General features: G+C 42.9%; 1 long non-coding RNA gene across 1 annotated transcript in view; it reads right to left on the bottom strand.

Annotated features, from left to right (window-relative positions):
* Positions 1-455: 455 nt before the first annotated feature.
* The window catches only part of LOC146351333 (uncharacterized), a 107880-nt gene continuing 90964 nt past the window's right edge, over positions 456-17371 (bottom strand). The window contains exons 2-3 of the long non-coding RNA XR_014788895.1: positions 3413-3520; positions 456-1184 (exon numbers count right to left, since the gene is read on the bottom strand). This is a non-coding gene — a long non-coding RNA (uncharacterized LOC146351333). The remainder of the gene's footprint in view (positions 1185-3412; positions 3521-17371) is intronic.

Consider the following 17371-nt stretch of genomic DNA (forward strand, 5'->3'; position numbering starts at 1 on the left):
CTTAAGGTTGGTTAGGGGTAGGAACTGGGGCTTCTAACAACTGTTTGGTGGTAATAGTAACTTATAGAAACCCTGTTTAAAAGTATTACTACTACTACTACTACTACCATTTCTATACTGCCTCGTAGCTGAAGCTGTCTGGGCAGTTTACAAAATAGTAACAGCACTTGTAAATATTTAATTTCTTTTCAATAAAATACTATATCTTTGTTTATTTTCTGGGTACCTCTGATCTATTTTGTCTCATGCCTAATGAGACAAAACATTAGGGAACATTTTCCTTAGAGAAAAAGGTGTATTTTACATAAAGCAATGTAGTTTAATGGTGGCAGCAGAAGTCTAAGGAGGAATTGCCCAGTGGTGAGGGGTGATTCTCCATCTTTGGGGATAAGGATTGCCCTACCATAGAGGCTCCCACCCTAAGACCAGGTTCTCCACAAGGAGGAAGAGGAAATCAGCATTTACTATAATTTTATTCATGTGAGGAAAAAAAGTTAAAAATCTCTTTCAGACCTAACAAAAAGGCAGATATATGTAGACATTGTTTGGTGGCTACTGCCTCCTGAAAGTCAAAGAAGATAATGGACTAGATTGTCTCTAGTTTCAGCTATTAGCATAGTGAGTCCTGCAGAAATTATGTTGCCAGTCTTTCATTTGGATAGATTTGGTAATCAGCTGACAATGTCCCAGGAGAATTTTATTTTAATGCACATTTTCTCTGTTAATTAACTTTTTCTCCATATGCCTTGCCTTCCCCACACTGATATATATGTGAAGTAAATGAGTACAAAATGGTGGCTCTTCGTTTCTCCTGGAATGGCAAATTGCTTCTTTCAATTATATGTTTTCTCCCTGACTGGCCCAACACACGCACGTGCACGCGCGCACACACACACACACACACGACAGAGAGAGAGAGAAAGCATATTCCAGCTATGTAATCCCATTGAACTGTCACAGTGGTTTCCTGGCCAAGTGTTCAAGATAGCTGCATTGGGGGAGGGGGAGGATGGAGAAGGAATTTATTGGTTTGTGTTTTTATTGTCTTTATCATCATGCTGATAATGAAAGAAATATTCATTGTCTTCTGCATTTCATCGAGGTAATAATTATAGCAAGAGGCTCCCAGCCCAAGAACGGAAGCTTTTCAATCACTGGCCCTGTATTTCAATCGAAGCTCCATGCTGTAAAACAAGGTGTAAATCAGTTTAAGAACATAGCTCTGCATTCAGTGCTTTGTGGTTTACAACTCCCAAATGACCTTCATCTATCTTCTTTAGCTGTAGAGGTGTATAATTGAACTAAAGAGCGGCTTGAATAATGAGCATAAGAACAGCAGCTCCAGTGAACTTGCTTAATAGTATAACGGCTTTGTACTCTCTTTCTCTTTCCTTGAAATGTAACAAAATACTCTAGTGGGTCTAATTCTTCAGAGTGACGGTTGCTGGTAATTCATATAGTTAAACTTAACAAACATAACAAGCCCCCCCCCCCCCACACACACACACACTCTACATCTTCTGTTGCAGGCGAGTTTCAAAAAATACAGTTATATGAACGGTTGTCTATTAATATTTGCTCACAAAATATTGGAGGAAAGGGAAAAGAAATTAATGTTCCCTTTCTTTTTTCAACCACAGAATACATTTTTAACTAAACCATGGAAGATTTTTTTATTGTTTGAGATATATATGTCTCTGTGTTTTTTAGCTTGCAGGAATTGGTCACAATAGCATTTCCAAATTATGTTCTGTGATGGGTATATTACCAGAAACATTTAATGACATTACTTGAATTAGGTGGGCAGTATCTAATGGGACCACTCCACACCCTGTGCTTTCAGGACTCATCACCTGTGCGATGGGGTTTTCGTGCTTCTAAAAATAACCTCAGATACAAGTGGAAACGCTCCCTTCTGCAATCTCCACTGATCTGCCCTGTTCAGGAAATGAACGTTTCCACTTGTTTGGGGTTATTTTTAGAAGCTCCAAACCGCCATTGTGCAAGAGGTGGGTCCCATGAGCACATGGGATACTACCCAATGACAGTGCCTGAATGTGTTAATGTCATCCAGACATTACATGAACTTCTTCCCAAGGCATGTGGACTTATTTAAGATGTCTCTATATATACCCTCCAAAGGGTCTATGGTAGATGTGGAGATATGAAACTATATGTACAGAAATCAAGGCAAACTATTCAAATGACTTTTAGTTGGGAGATCCAGGTTCTAGTCCCCACTCAGCCATGGAAGCTCACTGGGTGACTTTGGGCCAGTCACAGACTCTCAGCCCAACCCACCTCACAGGGTTGTTGTTGTGAGGATAAAATGGAGGACAAGGAGGACTATGTATGCCGCCTTGGGTTCCTTAAGGAGGAAAAAAGGTGGGATATAAATGTAATAAATAAATAATTATGAAGAATGTTAAAATCAATATACAGATAATGGCTTTGATCCAGAATTGTTGTTCTGCCAGTGGAAGGATAACACTGGTGGAATGTGACCTCCACATCCTCTTGTCCCCCTGTGCCCTCTACAAATCTGCTTCAGAGAGTTGGGGGATCCTCAGAAAAGAAGAGAGGAAGCTGCTTTATACTGAGCCAAACCACTGGTCCATCTAATTTAAAACTATACTGCCTGCCAGTATTTCTCTAGGATCTCTGGCAGGAATCTTTCCCATTGCTTTCTGGAGGTGCCAGGGCTTGAAACTGGCAAGGTATGTGCTCTACTACTGAGCTAAGGACCTTTCCTTCTTCCTTCTTAAAAAAGCTAAACAATCTTCCAGCTGTGTACATGACAGGTGTGTTTTTTAAAATAAGTTCAGTTCCCACATGTGTTCTTTTGAAAACCTCCCAAGAACCAAAAAATCTGTTATTCTAATGGTAAATCTGCAAATGAACTTCTGATGCTCCTCATTTGCCACATACTGGAAATATGGAATAAGTCCCCCTCCCCCAGAAAATAAAAACAATGTAGCATGGCGGAGCACCATGTCAGCACCACAAATTGTGTTATGCAGATAATAATGCCAATGCAGTGTGGCCTTGTAGTCATCCAAATCTGCTCTGCAGATGGGCAGAAGACCAGGTGAGCTCCACCCACAGTGCATATAGCTTTTGGGGGGTGCCATGCTTCAAATAAATGCATCTTGCTAGATATAGATTAGTATATAAATCTTGTAAATTAAAAATGAATGCATCTCAGCTCTGAAAAAAATCAATGTGCAGTCTTTGTAAACCATGCTTCTTGACCAGATTCCAACAGAAAGATCTCCTGTGAAATAGCAGTGAAATTCCTCCAATGAGTTTCATCCAATGCCTATATAAAATGACAAGTTAAAGCCCTACCCATTTCACCATTTTAACCTCAGGACAAGATACTTGTAGGACCACCTTCAATTGGATGGCTTACCTGTATGTTAAGAGCTTCAGTAAGGGGTCCTCTATGGGTACGCATGCCATTGGAGGTGATGTGAACAGCTACCAGTCTTCTCAGTGGTGGCACTTCAGTTGTAGAATCCTAAAATATATACACTTTTTTTTTTCTTTTGGAGAATTGAATTGCAAAATTCTGAGGAGTGTGAATACTGAAGGATAACAGTATTTCAGCAACTATATTGATTTGGGAAGTGTGAATTTGGTAAGATCTTATGAAAATGCCAATTCAACTAAATTCTCCCTCATTGCTTTGGAAATACACGCATGCTGTTACTTTGAAAAGTCTCCAGGAGAAGGGATATTGAGTGTTTGGGGTGGGGGGGACATCCACCAAGAACTTGCTACGCATGACATTCTAACAGGACAATACTATCTATCTATGGGCTCCTTCACACAGAGCTTTTATCCTGCAATTGAGATTACTCCGTCTCCTTCATGGAAGTTTGCGGGCTCTTTACATGAAGCTGTGATCGTTCAAGGCATCTCCTGCACTAAATGTCCTTTGTTCTGTTTTTTAATAGATTGCAGATAATGAGCTATCAAATTACCCGGCTGTGTTCCACTTCATTTTCCTCTGTGAAAAGAGTAAAAGTGGCAAGAAGAGGAGCGAGATCAATGAAAGATAATGGAAGACTCAGATACGGGAAAAAGGAGGGGGAAGGGGGTGAGGGAAAAGGAAGCATGTGAAAAAGGGACTTGTTGTGATCCTGCATTTAAAACAGAAGCAGAAAGCCCCATTTTAAATGCAGGATTTTAGGCTGGTGTAGAGATGCCCGATATCTCTACTTGGAAGGAAGTCCTATTAAGTTTGATGGGGTTTATTTCTAGGTACGTGGGTATAGGATCACAGCTAGGAATGGGTGAATGAGTGATATCTGAAATTGTTAGGATTCTCCGAAGATTGTCTCAGCACTCATCCATGTGCGATTCCACATTTGCAATCATTGCTCGCCTAGTATGAACAGGAAACTTGTGCAAATTGAGCAGCGATTGAACAGGAGCTTTGTGCAAATCTCCCCAAATCTGCACAAATTTTCCTAATTTGCAGAACTTCCCTTTCATTGTACAACTAAAGCTGGTCTTATTCAGTCTACTGAGAAAATACGTGTGAATTAGAAATTTTGCACAAATCAAACTGGGAATTAGGAATGAGACCAATATGAGCACATGTTCAGCAATTTTACCATTTTCAGTCATGCGCACATTTGGAGCTTCGAATGGGGCATGCTCACATGTTTTGCAAGCAAAAATGAAATTCTCATACTGTACATAGAATCATAGACTAGTAGGGTTGGAAGGGCCTATAAGACCATCGAGTCCAACCCCCTCCTCAGTGCAGGAATCCAAGTCATAGAATAGTCATAGAATAGTAGGGTTGGAAGGGGCCTACAAGGCCATCGTCAAAGCACCCCTGACAGATGGCTATCTAGCTTCATTTGGAATGCCTCCAATGTGGGAAAGTGCACTTCCTCCCTAGGTAATTGGTTCCATTGTCATATTGCTCTAACAGTCAGGAGGTTTTTCCTGATGTTCAGCCGAAATCTGGCTTCCTGTAACTTGAGCCCATTATTCCATGTCCTGCACTCTGGGATGATCGAGAAAAGATCCTGGCCTTCTTCTCTGTGACAACTTTTCAAGTACTTGAAGAGCGCTATCATATCTCCCCTCAATCTCTTCTCTTCTCAAGGCTAAACATGCCCAGTTCTTTCAGTCTTTCTTCATAGGGCTTTGTTTCCAGTCCCCTGACATCCCTAATCACAGGCGAAGTTAACACATTGATGGAATTAAAGTTTTTTTTTTTAAGATCAAAACCTTGGGTATTCTAAGATGGGGTGGGTAGCTTGTTGCCCACCAGATGTTGTGGGATGTTAACTCCTACCAGCCTTGACCATTGGCCATGCTGACTGGCTGATGGGAGCTGAAGTCCAGCAACATCTGGAGGATGACAGCTCCCCACCCCTGTACTAAGAGATCAAGATGGGAAGCAAGGGAGAAGGCAGTATGTAAGCCGTGCATCTTTTACCCAAGAATTAAGTGGTGGATGGAAAAGGAATGTGGTTACAGTGACACTAGGCATCCAGGGAGCTTACTATTTCCACAGGGAGTTTAAAGTATATTAAAGGAAGCTGTGGAATACCGAGTAGCAGCAAGAATTACAGCTTTGCCGCCCGCCCCCCCCCCCCCATAGCTGAACTGGCCTGCATCTGAGATACAGAATGTGACTTTGCCACACATCTAAAAAATCTCATTATAGAGAAAGTAATAAAGGCTCTAACACTCCCTTGTGGGAGCCAGAGCTCTAAGTAAGAGCATGAAACCTGTCGGGGAGGAATAAGGTAGGAGACATCCATGCCTTTTTTCAATTTCACACCTTCACTATCTGCCTACACTGGTTAAAACACAAGTCTGATGATCCCCTTGCATTTGCTCTGACATGTGGCTGATGCCTGCAGTGGCACCTTGCTGGTGATTTCTTCTCAGAACTCCACTACTGTTGCACCTGGAGGCTGGAGCACCTGCCAGGAAGTAATAGAGAAATCAACTTACAAGCTGTCAACTCCTTCAGCCTAGCTTTGGCACTAGGCCGCTACAAAACTAGGCAACAGTAACTTCACTTAACTTTCTAAATGCCTGGTGCATACATTACACACCATACTTTTCTGGTTATTGTAAATGCCTGATTGCTTGGGACTGTGTTAGGCATTGTACTCTGTTTTTAAGGGTGCAATCCTATGCTGACTGGGGCATGCTGGGAAAATGTGTAGGATCGCACCCTAAATAGTTGTTTTCTCTCCATGGAACTCTGATTAAAGCTAAGAATAAGACCACCACAAACTGCCCCTAAATAAGTGTCATTAGAGAAGATATTGATAAGTGTCGTACGGTACGCCAAATGTTGCATATCAGCTCCACACTTTGGTGGCCCAGTGCAGCAGGTGTCTGGCATATGCTGTGTGTTGACCATATAACACTGGCCTTACACCAACTATACTGGCTGGCTTCTAATTGATTTCCAGGCTCAATTCATGGTGCTGTTTCTTACTTCTAAACCAGACTGCCTCCTCCCATCTTAGCCTGGCTAACTTACAATCTTCTGCAAAAGCCCTGTTATATGACCCACCACCGAGTGGTTAGTTTGGTGGGAACACAGGACAGGGCTGTTTCTATGGCAGCACCCTGATTATGGAACTCCCTCCCTAAGGAGGTCAGATTGGCCCCGTCATTGCAGAGCAGCTGGCAGGGCAAAAAGTTGTCATGTTCCACCCAGCTCCGATGGGTTTTAAACTCAACTTTTAAAATTTGTTTTAAAGACGGTTATGTTCTTCTTTTAATCTGATTGCTTTTGATATGCAGTATTGTTTTTTAAAATTGATTAGCACCTCAGGGGCACTTAGGGGCAGAAAGGTGATTCATAAATATTTTAATTAATAAATATTAGGAAAATAAGACGATGGAACCAACAGCAACTCCCTTTCAAGACTGGCTTTTGGGGATGGTGTATTAATTTTATATTAATATTATAAAACATTAATATAAGATATTAATATTATTAATAGTTTGTGCAGCTTCAAATACACCTGAATGAGTCTCTGCACACTTGTGTGACACACCAGAGATGTTGCTAGTTCAGCCCTAATTAAACAGTAGTAATTGCTTGTGTGAAAAAGTAATCATTACACAGTTATGATTGTGTGTTAATTGTAAAAGAATTGTCCTTTTGAAGAAGCCAGTAAAAAAAAAAAAGACAGAAGAGGAATGGAAAAGCCCTTGGCTAGTATACTTGATATATTTTTTCTTATCTAATTATGATTTGGGAAGGATTTGGCTGCTTAATCCAGTTTATTTATGCTATTAAAATTGCCAGTTTCATTCACAGAAACATCACATGTCTCATAAAGTCAGGACACGTTTCTCCCTGCAGCAAAACGAAAACAAATCCTATCTAAGACTGCAACCCTGTACTGATTCGTAGTCCATTTAAAATGTTCAGGACTCGGATTGTAGGCTTAATGATTCACTCCTGGACAGTAATAGAATCGGATTAGTTTCAGATGGCTTTGAGGAAGAGGACTGGCGAGCCGCTGTACAACTCTCCTGACAGCCTGCTCCATAGCCACCAGTGCAAGGACATCAAAGCAGCCCCTTTTACTCAGTACAAACAAGTTGGTGTAAAGAGAAATGCTGTGTATGTGTGTGATGGAGAGGGAGAGAGACACAGATGCTGGGGACAAAATCCTTAAGTTTCATAGAATCATAGAATAGTAGGATTGGAAGGGAACTACAAGGCCATCGAGTCCAACCCCCTGCTCAATGCAGGAATCCAAGTCAGAGCATCCCTGACAGATGTCTGTCCAGTCTCGTCTTGAATGCCTCCAGTGTGGGAGGTCCCTAGGTCATTGGTTCCATTGTCGTATTGCTCTAACAGTCAGGAATTTTTTCCTGATGTTCAGCCGGAATCTGGCTTCCTGTAACTTGAGCCCATTATTCCATGTCCTGCACTCTGGGATGACTGAGAAGAGATGCTGGCCTTCCTCTCTGGGACAACCTTTCAAGTACTTGAAGAGCGCTATCATATCTCTCCTCAGTCTTCTCTTCTCAAGGCTAAACATGCCCAGTTCTTTCAGTCTCTCTTCATAGGGCTTTGTTTCCAGTCCCCTGATCATCTTTGCTGCCCTCCTCTGAACCCTCTCCAGTTTGTCTGCATCCTTCTTAAAGTGTGGTGCCCAGAACTGGACACAGTACTCCAGATGAGGTCTAACCAGTGCAGAGTAGAGGGGAACTAGTACTTCCTGGGATTTGGAAGTTATGCTTCTATTAATGCAGCCCAAAAGAGCATTTGCCTTTTTTGCAGCCACATCACATTGTTGGCTCATTGTTGTTTCATTTCGGTACATTATAAAATGTGATTTTTGCAAGAGGCTGGTGAGATCACAGCCCAACCGTATGCATATTTGCTCTGAAATAAATCCTGCTGAAATCAGTGGGATTTACTCCGAAGTATTTTTCCACATCTAAGGATTACCATCTTAGAAATGCTGTAAAGCAGGGGTGGACAACTTGTGGCTCTACTGATGTTTTGGCTTACAACTCCCATCGTCCCTCACCATTCACTATGCTGGCTAAGGCTGATGAGCACTGTAGGCCCAAACATCCAAAAGTTGCCCACGCCTGCTGTAAAGGATATATGTCAGTCTATAGACCTTAGCAGGCAGGTAGTTCTCTCTCTCTCTCTCTCTCTCTCACACACACACACACCATACTTAGTTAGGTCACACTGATAAATCTTAATATGGAAAACTAAGGCTTTTTAAAGCTTCCATATGTGCATGAGCATTCATTCATTCATTCATTTGCCCATCTGGCTGGTCACCCAGCCACTCTGGGCGCTGTAGAACAAAAGAACAGTTTAAACAATAAAATACTACATTAAAAACATCATATTTCTAAAAAATACCCTAACTCACCCCAAATGCCTGCCTGAACAACCCATGTTTTTAATGCGTGGCAGAAGCTCATTAAAGAGGGGGCATGGCGGAGTTCCCTAGCATGCACACAACACACACATTAGCTATGTTTTAATTTGTAAAGGGTTTAACAAGGTGTGGGGAAAAACCCTCTGTACTCCTTCTTGATTAACTGAGGGTGTTTCTACAAATGAAGCAAAAAACCTGCAAAAACCCACATCCTTTCCTGAGCTTCCTGCTCTCGGTTTCTTTGCAGGATTAGGAAGGGCTCCTTGACATGGCAGACATGTGGTTTGAACTGAGGGAGTGCCTCCCCCGCTCCCTGGCATGTGTGCAAAGGAGCGGGGGGGCGGGTAGGGTTCTGGTTTCTGTAGCTTAACTTCTGCTGTACTCTTTTCTCACAGCCCCCAGGAAACCTCCGACTTACTTCTGAGCAGACATAAAATGTAAGATTGTGCTGTAAGTCTGCAACCCATGGCAAACTTACTTGGGAGTAAACCTCATTGAACTCGATGGGACTTACTTCTGAGTAGACATAAGGTCACCCTGTAAGTCTGCAACCCTCAGCACACTTACTTGGGAGTAAGCCCCACTGAACTTAATTGGGTGCTCTGAAAGAACAGAGGACGTTGTTTCTGAGCTTGGTGGGGTGGGGAATCTGATGTGTTTCTTCATTGTAGTGAGGCATTTTACCTTCTTCTCTCTCTAACTGACAAACGTGCTCAAGCATTTACCTGGGAAGGAAAGTCCTTCCACAACTAGGGATGTACGAAAGGTACTTACCTTTCGCGAATTATGTTTATGGTTGGGGGGGAGGCGTTCCGTCCCTCCCCCTGGAATCCTCGCCGGGGGGGGAGGCGCTCTGTTCCTCCCCCCCCCCCGGAATGCTGGCCGGCCGGCTGTGCTCCTCAGGGATTCTGCAGAACCGACGGCCGGCTCCGCCAGTCGCCGGACATCCGGCCGCTGGCTAGCAGGGACGCAAATGGCGGCGGCCGTAGCCGCCACCGTTCGTGTTCCTGCAGTCAGCTGTGATAGGCTACGTAAATGTTTACGTAGCCTATCATGGCTGACTTTAAAAAACAAACGCACGTACACAAATGGCAGCGGCCAAAGCCACCGCCATTTGCGTTCCTTATTTTGGCACGTCTTAGTCTACGTAAACATTTACGTAGACTAAGATGGCGAAAATAAGGGGAACGCAAACAGCGTAGCATCTACGCTATTTGCGTTCCCCTTATTTTCGCTGTCTTAGTCTATGTAAATGTTTACGTAGACTAAGACGTGCCAAAACAAGGAACGCAAATGGCGGCGCCCATGGGCGCTGCCATGTGCGTACGCGCGTTGTTTTTTTTAAAGTCAGCCGTGATAGGCTACGTAAACATTTACGTAGCCTATCACGGGTTTTTTTAAAAAACCTAGCCATGATAGGCTACGTAAATCTTTACATAGCCTATAACGTGTTTTTTTTTTTAAACTGGAAATGGCGGCGGCGGCGGCTGGTCGGAAGACCGGCAGCCACCGCCACCGCCGCCGCACCGCTGCCGGAGCTGCTGCTGCCAGGAAGATCTGCCCAAGGTAAGCGTCGTCCCGGGTGGGGGGGGCGGCTGTTCCACCACCAATTTTGGGGGGCCGAATGCGCTGGCATTTGGCCTCCCCGAGATCTGTGGCGGAATTTTCGTACATCCCTATCCACAGCAAGACTTGAGCGGAGGCAGGAGTTGCAATCAACAGGCAATTCTTGCCCTCACATCTGTCAAATCTGCTCCTGCACACCCCGCTCCCATCCTCAATGCCTTTGTCATTCTGACCACACGTGCCCCCAGCAACTGAAAACAAACGCCCACAGCAGGCAGATAGAGTGGTTTCTTCCACTATTGGAGAATTTCTCAGGGAGTTCATGCTGCTCTTGTTCCGTGGGGTGGAAAAAATACCACATTTCTTGCATTTGAGGAAAAGATGGGATAGGCTAGGGGAAATTGCGGGAGACACCCTGTAGGGTAACGGCGTCATCTAAAGAGCCCGCAAACCTCCGTGAGAGACCCATCTCAATAGCAGGAGAAATGCTCCATGTGATGAACCCCTGAGACTGCTTTTTAGTCATACATTTTAACTTCAGTTTCATTAATACAGTAGTTCTCACTGTAGAGTGAGAGCCTTTGGAGGGCCCCCTTGGGTGGCCAGATGCCAAGGAGAACAGGACTCCTGAACCTTTGTTATGTAGAAGATCAAATTTCCACTACACCTGCTGAAATTCCCTCTTTTATTCTCTTTTCTACCTGGCTATCCTATGAGGCACCTTGTTCCAGGGAAGGATTGGATCCTGAGATAGATGGAGCCTTTGTCCATGGATCAACCAAGCTGAAGGAGTAGAATAGCCTCTGGCAGAAAACCTTCATTTATCCACATTACATAGCTGCAATATCCCAAAGTGGTTTGGAAAGAAGGGAGCGCAGAAAGAGTTGCTTGGCTCTTCTAATGATATCTCCCTGTAGCTTTAGGAGAAGGGCAGAGAGATTCTCCTCCTAATGCTGGGCTTGAAATTAGTATCACATCCTACAGATCCTTAGGCAGTAGCAGGCTTTATGCACATAACTGTGTGCAAGGATCTCTGCACGATCACTGGTAGACCATGTGTTTTTTGTTTTGGGTTGCAGGCTCCTAGAAGGCAGAGTGGATTCAAAACATTTGAGAATCACTGGCAATAAAGTCTAAATGGAAGCCATCTGGCTGGCCAACAGCAAACAGCAGCAAGTTTCTTTTCTTGGGCAACAATTAGAATGATTTTTACTGCCTGTTCCACTTCTCCTACTCCCCCTCCCCATTATTAACCCACCCACCCCACCTTAATCATGCTAAACAAAACTTTCTGTCTCTTTATGTCACTGGGAATTACACAAAGAGCTCCCTCACAGAGCTGCCACCTATATTCCTAGCTGGGTATTGTAACATCTTTCTGGAAATGTGGAAACCATTCCTAGAAAAGGCTGGTATTATTTTCTCCCTTGTCCAACTGCATACTGAAACTAGGAAGCCAGCCATTCAAGGTGCACAGCCTACCATTCTTCTGCTGTCTTTTCACTGGCTGGTAAGGTGATGGAGGACTAATGCTGGCTGAAGCTCTTAGTGCATATGGACCTGCAGGTATCAGATACATTCAGGCAGTGATCTAACATCAGGAAATAAGGGCTATGCATATACTTCCAAATCTGTAACAAATCTGTACTTTAGAGATCCACTTCGGTTGCAGAAGAACCACAAGTACAAACAGCTGTTTAAAGCTGGCATGCCACAAAGGGTCAATGTTCCTGGGTATTGTACTATGCTGATGTCACTATTAATTTCAACATTAAACACCAAGGCTTGGGTTCACGTGTTCATGCATCTCATTATTGGATCACCAGCAGTTGAATGCATGAACTGACTCCATTGACTGATGACATGGGACAACATAAAAGTTCTATCCGTGGTGTGAGAGCAGTGATGTCTCACTGACACATGCAAGTCATCACTTGATAGTAAGTCATAGTAATGAATATGTAGGTGTGAACCAGCCTTGAACAGTGAAAACTTAAAAAAAATTCTTATATCCCACCCAGCTTAACATGGGTTAATGTGTCAAACTACATACTGTTGAAAAGACCTGGACAATATTGTAGGGGTCAACTGTAGCTTGTTCCCTTTCTGTGTGCAGCCTCATGGGGGAGCCCATGGGGCTCTGGAGACCATCAGAGGTAGAGGTGGATGAATGGATGACTACATCAGAGGTGCAGTTAAGTAATTTTAGACTCTGGACTTCATAGCCTTGCAGGCCCCACCCTCTTCCTACAGGGGCCTTCCCTCTTTAGATGGTAATGTGTGTACAGCACTCGCTTCAAAACATGGTGAGCCACCCCACTACATTTGGGGGCCCTCTTACTCATTCAGTTGAGTGAGACCCTGGACTTCTGCCTCAAAGTCCTGTGCTGATGGCACTGTTGTCCTGCAATTCATTTCTTTCTTTCAGTATTCAATTATTGCCTGTCATGTTACAATTTCAATGTGTTGTGCAAGAATAAGAGCAAAAGGAATTCCAAACACAATATACAAATATAATGCAATCCAAACATACATACAATCCAAACAACTTAAAACTGTAACGGCAAGCCACCAAATGCCAAGGTGAATCGCCATGACTACATCTGCATTGCTCCTCCTCTTCCTAGGTTTAGGAAGTGGTGTTAACACAGTGGTGTTTTTCTACTCTGTTGCAGGCTGGCAACCGCACTGCACAAACCACCCTTGTCCCTCAGTGTGCAGACTGCTGGGAGGATGAAGTTTTGTGCTTTTTGTTCCCAATCACAGGGAGAGATATTGGGCAAGAGGAGAGAACATAACCCGAACTAAAATAGAGAGGAAAAAGAAGAAAAAGTGGGAAACTGAGAGATGGGGGTGCAGAAAGGCCTTTGAGTGAGAAAAAAGTGGGGAGTGTAGAGTGCTATGGGGATGTAGAGGAGTCAGAATGCTATGGAAGGCAGAGAGATAATGCAGTCATATGGGATGCAAACAGACTTGTGCTGCAAGAAAGGAGAGAACAGTCAAGAGATGAAGTGCAAAGAAAATAATCCTATAGAGTTGGGAAAGAAAGAGAAGGGTACTTCAAAGCTGGGGTATAGAGAGAATCGTAGAGCAGGGAAAAGAGAAATGAGGGTAATGGAAATTGGAGTCTAGAGAGACCTGTGGTGGTACAAAAAGGAGGTGCCATAGGGTGCCTAGAGAAAAATAGGCATCAGTGGAAAGAGATCACTGGTAGGGAAAAGGGTGGTGGTGGTTAATAGGATATGAGGTTATAGACCTGTGGAGGTACTGATAGGGGTGAGAATTTCATTTGGTTTCTCATTTAATAAGAACATACCAAAACTTGTAAATTTCTTCACAAACAGGATGGAAAGAACTTGAGCCTTTAAAAAAAAAAAAAGAATGTGGAAAACACTGTGCATCCCTAGATGCTGAGAGGGAAGTGCTCTAGGTGGTACAGAAAAAGAAGAGAGTTTGCCACAGAACAGCAGGACAAAAGAAGGGAAGACTAATAGCGGCATTTAGAGTCACTTACTGCAGAGGGAAATAGCAGGAAAGGAAACAGACTGGAACATATCAAGTTAAAACTGTAAAAAAACAAACACACACAGTTCTACTATGGTTAACAAAATGGTGTGACCTCTTTCAGTTAATTAAAATATAAATGTGGCCCTTTGAATGATTTGAGCTCCTGCTCTAGAGACATGAGGAATTATCTTTTCTATCCACCAGTTCTGCCTATGAGCATATGATACCTAAGTGACAAGTGCAACTCTTTTTGTACAAAGCACTGATTCCATTTCCTCTTCCAGAATTTATTCATGAATCCAACTGTTTAGCTTCTCATGTGTTCTAAAGATTCAAGATACACCAGCCTGGATTGCCCTGACAAGTGTTTATTTGCTTTCAAGCATACAGTGGCATCTGTAAACGGAAACCTGATGACTATCCAGCTGAGAAGCCAACGTGCTCTGTATCTATCATCAAGCCGGTCTTCCGTTCAGGTCTGTCACCAGACTAATTAGCTACAGGTGTAAACTAGAGCAATAATTGAAACAATGCATCATCTTGCATCTGATAATAACAGGGACTTCTAGCTAATAGAAACAAGGGTTTTCCTTAAGAAGTCAGAACTACTAATGCAATGGCAAAAGAGAGCAAATAAACGTGTTAACTAGTCAGTTATCAAGCTCAAGTCTGCCATCTTTGCACATTCTTAAAAAACTACATCCCACAACATAATTGTATTTAATCCTTAAGCATACTTCTAAAGCATAAACGTGGACCTGACAACATCATGGCACTTTGGTGAGAAGCTAGTTGGATTAGCATAGAAGGAGCCGTGCACAGCACCTCCAAGCAGTGGGAAGTTTCAGGGCTTCCAGTGCTTACCAAGAGTTCAGTTTCCTTAGAAGGAGGCCACTGGAGACTTATGGCATTTCTGTGATATAAGGTTTATTTGCACATATATACTGGCTGCTCATAAACTGGAAGGTCCACAGCATTAACTCGCCAATAGATTCCTCTTCCCCATCAGAACTGTAAGGGAACCCACAGTGCTATAGAATTTCCTGCAGCTCTTTGCCTCCTTTTCAGACTCAGTTTCAGTACAGATTAATTTGCTGCTGTGCACACAGACTTGTCCCCTCCCCTTGTCTAGAGGTAGGAAGAAAAAGGAGTCATCTCCACCCATCCCCTATGTCTGTCTGCTAGGACCATCCTAGCTCCCCTTGATACACATCACTAGAATGTTACACGAAAGAGGTACGGCCTCAAGGCATTCACACTGATAGCTCTACTTACAGAAATCTTAAGAGCTAAGAATTACAAAATTGGAAAGGAACTTGGATCTCTTTGCAGTCAGACGAACTGGGACCCCTAAAAGGTTATTCAGACCAAGACCAAACCCCTCACATTATTATTCTGTCATGTCTCAGTGGAGGGGCCTGGAAAAATCACTGTTTCTTAATATCTTTAGCATTCTGTCAATAAAATGGGAATATATGTTTTCTTTTTCACAGCTAAATGTGATGGTCAGACACATACTTTTCTAATTGAAGACTTGGATGTTATGGCAATCAAATCACTGAAAGCTATGTGGACCTTTAAACATCACCCTAACTATGTTGAAGTTGCTATTCTGTGAGCAGCTTCTGCCCAACTGGAGTAACGCTTAAATGGCCCATTTACATCTGCAAAGGCATGGGGTCTTACACAGAGAACCAGCACCAACAGAGTGTTGATTCTGTGGTTAGGACTAGGGTTGGAGAGAAACAGTGATTCAACCAAAAATTCATGAAACTGACCTAGTAACTCAAGGTGAAATGGCATTGTAAAATGGCCCCTTCCCAAACTTTGATTCTCCGAATAATTTTATGGTATTTTAACATGTTTACTTGGGAGTAAAGTTGCACTAACTCAGTGGGGTTTAATTCTGATTAGACATGTATAGGACGGCACTGTTAATCTCTGTTTTGTTTTCCATCCTCTACCACCACCACCGCCCCGCTGCTGCCAAACCCAGCATCAGTTTGGGTCTGCTTTTCAACAAAGCACATTTGATTTTTTGGCAAGACATCCTTATATATATAAAAGAAAAGAAATCCAAAAACTTTCCTTTAGTACTTTAGGTTTAAAAATAGAGCTGCATAGAATGGCACACTATGACTTTATATTTTTAGCAAGCCTTTTCCAATCACCACATTTTATTTGAAGGGATATTATTTATCACTGTATCTCTCAAATAAAATACATTTCTGGAGGAACAATCCACCTGTTCTGTAAAAGTGTGGTAATTTTCTATTCATTTTCAGCTGATATCCACTATAATGGTGGGTGCCATTGAGTGGCAAAGGACGCAGCCATTTTTTAATGACAGCAGTCATACTGAATTTCCCCAAATTCAGCAAGCAACTTAGAGCAGGGCTTTCTGGGAAACCCAAAAAGGTGGCTGATCTGATTCTTTCCACCCCCAAAGGACTTTGCCTTATTCTCCCCCAAATATAGCCGAAACAAAACACCCAATTTTGAAATAGCTGAGAAACAAAATGTGTCAATTTAGTATAGCCCTAGTTAGGGCCATGTGATCGTCTTCTCCCACATGGTTAGATCACATGGGAGCCATCCACAGAAAAGAGGCTTCCATGGTAACATTTAAAGGGCACCTAAAAAGCATTCTGTATATACAGAGAGAGAGGGAGTTGAAATTTGAATTCATCTCCCTGCCTCAGAAAATCTGATAAAACAATTATGCCAGACACATCTCATCCAGCTGTTCTCTGGATAAAGATAACAATGATCCAAACTGATAGATTATTCATGATGTTATTCTTGAATGAGCTGGTTTTAGTTTATGGTTACTGCTTTGAATGAGTTCAAATCTCCAGGGCAAGATGAACTGCATCCTAAAGTAATAAAGGAACTGGCAGAAGAACTCTCAGAACCACTGTCTATTATCTTTGAGAAATCATGGAGGACGGGTGAAGTGCCAGATGATTGGAGGAGGGCTAATGTTGTCCCTATCTTCAAAAAGGGTAAAAAGGAGAAACCTGGGAACTACAGACCAGTCAGTCTGACACCAGTCCCTGGGAAAATTCTGGAGCAGATGATAAAGCAATCCATCTGTATGCACCTTGAAAACAATGCAGTGATTACTCAAAGCCAACATGGATTTGTCAAGAATAAATCCTGCCAGACGAACCTGATCTCATTTTTTGATCAAGTAACCTCACTTGTGGACTGTGGGAATGCTGTAGACATAAAAATAATATACCTCGACTTCAGCAAAGCTTTTGACAAAGTGCCCCATGATATCCTGATGAGCAAACTAGCTCAAAGTGGGCTAGATGAAACAACTATCAGGTAGATACACAGTTGGCTACAGATACAGACTCCAAAGTGATCTTGATAGGCTG

Source organism: Heloderma suspectum, chromosome 3 (assembly GCF_057233095.1).
Source record: "Heloderma suspectum isolate Gila_16-S chromosome 3, 16-S_ref, whole genome shotgun sequence".
Classification (NCBI taxonomy): domain Eukaryota; kingdom Metazoa; phylum Chordata; class Lepidosauria; order Squamata; family Helodermatidae; genus Heloderma; species Heloderma suspectum.